We start from the raw sequence: 6000 nt of genomic DNA, 5'->3' as shown, positions 1-6000 counted from the left end.
ACAGATGTAGGGCTGTGTAAGGCCGAGCAGTCATGGGAAAGAGTGGAAAAGGGATTGGACTTTGGAATGACTGAGTCTGGGGCCAGAAATGCCAGGCTGGCAGTTATTTCAGAAATACAGGTGAGCAACAAGGTGGCCTGAACTGCTACAATGACGTTTGGAATCGAGAGGAGGGGTCATGGCCCACCTCAACGATTTATTCAGTTTATTCAATCCCAAACATTTCTTCAGCACCTACTATGTGCCCAGCATTTGTCCCCCTGCCTCCTTCTTTGTCATCTGCCACTTGTCTCTTACATGAGCTATTGCTGTATCACAAACTACCCTAAAAGTGAATGGCACGAGGTAATTAATACAATAAACACTTGTTCTGTCCCGTGAGTTGGGAATGTGAAGGAGGCTCGGGTGGTTGTGGCTCTGCAGTCAGGATGGCGGCTGGGGCTGCAGTCATCCGACGGCTAGACCGGGGCCGGAGGGAGAATCTGCTCCTGAGGTAGGTCAGTCACGTGGCTGGCAAGTTTCTGATTGCTGCCGCGAGGGCTCAGTTCCTGCTGCATGATCCCCCCGTGGTTGAGCATCTGAACAACTTGGGAGCCGGCTTCCCTGGAGCAAGTGACCCCAGGCAGAGCAAGGGGGGGCCTGCAACGCCTTCATGCCCTGGTCTCGGAAGTCACACATCTGCCGCTTTGTATCAAAAGCAAGTCACTAATCTACACGCAAGGTGGACAGGGGGGAAACTAAGGCCCACTTCTTAAAGGGAGGAACATTGAAAAATTTAGGAACATAGTTGAAAGCCACCACAAAGTCACAATACTGATCTTCTCCTACCTACCATCTCTATATACCCAAGCAAATAATACAAAGCCCCCGTCTATGGGGTACCTACTATACATCAGGCACTGGGTTAGTTTACTAAGGCTGCTGTCACAACGTACCACAAACTGAGTGGCTTAAGCAACAGAAATGTATTCTCCCAAGGTTCTGGAGGCTGGGAGTCTGAAATCAAGGTGTCGATGGGGCTGGTCCCTTCACAGGCTGTGAGGGACCACTTCATGCCTCTCTCCCAGCTTCTGGGGGTTTGCTGGCAACCTTTGGTGTTCCTTGGTTTCTGCTGCATCATCCCGATCTCTGCCGTCCTTCATTTGGTGTCCTCTCTGAATGCATGCCGATCCCTTTGTCCAAATTTCCCCTTTTTCTAAGGACACGAGTCCTATTGGCCTCGGTTCCGTAGTACAACAAAGCAGCGGGTGTGTCTCGTGACAAATGTCTACAAAATACTCAGCTCTGTTCCCACCGGGAAACGCACAGACAGCTCCCTCTGCCCCGTGGCTCTGTCAGGTCCAGGGGCTGGTCTCCAAGGACTGCCCTGTCCTCCTTCCTCCAGAGTCGAGAGTCCTGCCTGGAGGATTACTGCAGGTGACAGCTCCATGAGGTCACAATCCACAGGACAGTTACATTCTGTGTCTATGGCAAGTAAAAAGGGACCCCAAAATGCCATTTGGGCAGAAGCATCAAGAAACAATGATGGTAGTTAATGGCTGCGCTGGACTGAGCTCTGGCCTGCTTATTGCGATGTACAGCAATCCCTGTGGGGTAACAGGTAATGCTCCCTATTCTCCAGGTGAGGTTCAGAGAGATTTCGCAGCACCATAGACGGGTGGTCTGCATGGTCAGTTCTCCAGCTGGATCCTACAGCAAGAACTCCACCCACCAGCAGGAGGTGGGATCTAATTCTCTTTGAACCTACACTGGCCTCAGGACTTGTAGACGGACAGAATGCCGCAGAAATGCTGTTCTGACACCTCCTAGAATAGGACGGAAGGGGCCTTGCAACTGCCACCTGGGTCAGCAGGAACACTCACTCTGGGAGAAGCCAAACATATGCAAGTCACTGCGCTGCCCAGAGGACCCCCCCCAACCCCCACCCTCATGCTGTGAGAAGCCTATGGCACATGGGGAGGCCACGGAGGATGTCCCACTCCATGGAGAGAGAGACAAAGACCAGGGGCACAGGTGTCCCAGAAGCAAGAGTGAAGAACTCGCCCAGAAGTGGGGTCCACCCCCCACTTTGTCCGGCTACCACCACATGGGTCAGAGACGAACAGTCCAGATGAATCCTTTCTAAATTCCTGCCCCACACCTTGAAGAGGTGAACAAAATGGCTGCACAAAACACTAGGTTTTACAACTGTGTTTTCTTCGGCAGTAGAGAGCTGAAACAGTCTTGCCTACCCCTTGTCCCATCTCTGTGCGTCGACTCTGGCCTCCACGAGCTGACTTCTAATGGCTGCAGCTGAGACTCTCTGCAGGGGACTGAAAGCACCGCATCCCTGTCGACACCAGCAGAAAGCTGGTAGTGCCGGGGAGTTACGTTTCTGCGGTGACCTTAATCAATCGCTGACTAGTGTGGGAGTATGAAAGCCCAGTTTCCTTGCTGTGACCCCCTCCCCACACCCCACCCCCCCGCAAAAAATATATCCACCCAGAAACTGTGAATGTGACCAGATTTGGAAAAAGGTCTTTGCTGGTGTAAATAAGTTAAGGCTCTCAAGATGAAATCATCCTGGATTGTCCATATGGGCCCTAAACCCAGTAGAAAGTGTCCTTATAAGAGGGGACACAGACACGGAGGAAAAGGCCACATGGAGACAACAGCTGAGATTGGAGAGAATGTGAACCTGACAGGCAGCCCCCAGGGCGGCCAGCCCATCCGAAGCTGAGAGAGAAGCCGGGAGCAGAGCCTTCCCAACAGACTTCAGAGGCCCCCAGGACAGAGAGAGGATGAATTTCTGCTATTATAAGCCACTCTGTGGTCCTTTCCTGCAGGCCCCAGGAAACTCTTCCACTGGCCTGCAGAGGCTGGATTCCGCCTGAGCCCTCCTCCCCAGGCTGAATCACATGCACGTGAATTCTCATCTCTGGGTCTGCTTCCAACAGAACCTGACCTAACCCAAGGAATAAGGGGCAGGACCAAGGATGGCCCTACAGTGGCCCAACTCCAGGGAGCTGGAAGCTCATTTGAGAAGACCTGCTTGCTTTTCTGCACCAACGTGCAGAGTCAGACTCGCCTGGGTGTGTCCGCTGGGAGCTGAGTGACTGCAGGTGAGTGACTTCACATCTCTGACCTGCAAAATAGGGCCAGTCCTCCCCGCTCAGGTGGCCTAGAGAGCTAGAGGTGGTGTATGTAAGCACATGGCAGGTGCCTGGGCTTGGGCACTGTGCTCTGCACTGTGGGGTGGAAGCAGGGTGGGCAGCTCCCAGGCAAGGCACCACACTCCCAGGCAGGGCTCTTGAAGCACACTCTGGAAGATGTAGATGTTCCCCGAGCCCCTGGCTGCTCCCTGTTGACCAGATTTGGCGCGTGAAGTGTTCCCAAGATAAAAGGAGCTGACGGCGAGCCATATGATCAAAGCGTATTTGTGAGATCTGAAGGCTCACAAAACTATCTCCGGCTACAACAGAGAAAAATGCAAATTGCGGAGTGGGAAAGAAGATAGACCACAAAGGCTGGAACAGAATGAAAGGAGCCGCCACGTTCTGACCTTCAAGTAACAGTCCCCGTTTCTGTTCTCAGGGGGTAGTACTGACCCATGGTGGCAGCGTTGTAGAGCAGAAAGCATGGAGTATCCTGCCCTCAGTCACCCAGAAAGCAGCCAGAGCTAGAGAGGTTGCCCACAGTCTCCTGGGTTGGGGGTGAGGGGGCTCAATCCCAGGTCAGCTCAAGTCCAGAGCTTGGACTTCTGGCCCCTGCTTTCATGATGCTTCCCAAGGACCCTCCCCTCCTGACCGTGCTTTCCTCCACCTTCCGGCTTCTTCCCACTCCCCCAAAGTTCAGCATTTCAAATCACAGCGCATGCTTGGAAGTTCTTACTCAACAGAGTCAATGACACCCAGAGGAACAGGGTCATCTCAGAAACAAACAAGAAAGCCTCCTGGTGAGAAGAGCATCGGTCATCTACCAGGCCGCCATTTTCCTCAATGTCAAGACCATGACTGCACACAGCGCTGGAGATTTCAAAGTGTCACTAAGAAATGGGTCATTACGGCCCAGGCTGAGAGCATCTCCGCAGTTAGTTTGGGCATATGGGTGTTGTGACGAAAAGACACTCTGCTGGCACAGGGAGAAATTGAAATTAAGCACTTCCTCCTAGATGCAGCTGGACAGAGTTTAGAATTTCACCTGCTCCGCACATGAGTCTACTTCTCAGAGGGAAGTTAAGGTTGTTGGAACAAATTCACAGCATTTTTTTGCTCCATGTGGGGTCAGTGCAGTTGAATCCAGCTGCCGGAGTGGACCTCAGGTTGCTGAGATGGAATCACCCCGATGTCCATCACCATAGTGTGAATAAATAAAGAGCAGTATGTCCGTTCCATGGAATATCGTACTGCAGTGAAAATGAGGGCCATGCCCCACACATGACACAGACTAGCCCTGGAACGCTAGGTAACACCATCCAAACACTAAAGAATAGACCTTAGTGTACTTGAAGTTCAAGAAGGCAAAACTACTATAAAACTGTAAGGACAAACTAATAACTGAGTACCTAAGTACCCTCAAAGGGAAGACGGTGACTATTTCTAACCGGAAGAGGATGGGAATAAATGGGCTTCCAGGGGTACTAGCAACGCATAGATCTTGACCTGGAAATTACATGGGTGTTGGCTTTACAGCTATTCTACATTACATGTCTGTTGTGTGGGTATGTTATATCAATGTTATATTTCATAATGGTTTAAGACAGTCATTAGGGAGGGCTCCTAGATGGCTCAGTGGGTTAAAGCCTCTGCCTTCAGCTCAGGTCATGATCTCAGGGTCCTGGGATAGAGCCCTGCATCGGGCTCTCTGCTCAGCAGGGAGCCTGCTTCCCCCTCTCTCTCTGCCTGCCTCTCTGCCTGCTTGTGATCTCTGTCTGTCAAATAAATAAATAAAATCTTTAAAAAAAAAAAAGACAGTCATTAGGGAGTTGCATAAAGGTGAAAACAGCAATGAGGTACCCTTAGAGGCACCTGGCCAAAATCCAAAACCCTGACACCATCAAATGCTGGGAAGGATGTGGAGCAGAGAGGAACCCTTGCTCTTTGCTGGTGGGCATGCACAATAACATGGCCACCTTCGAAGACAGTTTGGCGGTTTGTCATAAAACTAAACAGATTCTCACCAGGTGACCCAACAGTTGTGCTCTTTGGTGTTCTCCTAAACGAACTGAAAACTTACAGTCATACAAAAACCTTTTCAAAGCAGCTTTGTTCATAATCACCCCCCCTTGGAAGCAACCACGACGTTCCTCGGTAGGCAAATGGATGGCTAGGCTCTGGTACATCCAACACAGTGGGATATGAGTCATCACTAAACAGAGATGAGCTATCAAACCAAGACAAGACACGGAGGAAACTTAAATGCACATCACTATGTGAAAGAAGCCAATCTGAAGAGGTGACCAACCATAGGACGTTCTGGAAAGGCGAAACTAAGGAGAGAGTCAAGAAATCAGGGGTCATCAGGTGTTAGAGGGGAGAAAGGGATGGACGGGCAGAGCACTGGGGATTTCAGGGTCGTGAACACACTCTGTGTGGCTCTACAATAAGGGACACATGTCACCGCCACCCAGAGTGAACAGCAAGGTGGAGTATGGACTCAGGGTGATGAGGACATGTCAACGTGTGGTCCTCAGCTGTCAAAAATGAGCCACTCATTGCCGGGGGGAGGCTGTGCAGGTATGTGGGCACAGAAGGGTGTCTGAAAAATTCTGCAATTCCCCCTCAGTTTTGCTATGAACCTAAAACTGCTCTAAAAAGACAAAGTTTATTAATTTTTTAAAAATGTTTTTAAAAACAAAGGAGAAGAGGGAAGAGGATTGGGCTGGGACCTGACTTACCTCTCTGACCTCATCTACAAAATGGGAAAGGCGAGACTTCTGTCACAGGATCACAGTGATGACCAACAGTGACACACTATGCAGGACGCCTGCAGCCTGCCACTCCTCTGGGATTAATGACCAGG

This window comes from Mustela erminea, chromosome 20 (assembly GCF_009829155.1).
Source record: "Mustela erminea isolate mMusErm1 chromosome 20, mMusErm1.Pri, whole genome shotgun sequence".
Classification (NCBI taxonomy): domain Eukaryota; kingdom Metazoa; phylum Chordata; class Mammalia; order Carnivora; family Mustelidae; genus Mustela; species Mustela erminea.
This window is presented reverse-complemented; position numbering follows the sequence as displayed.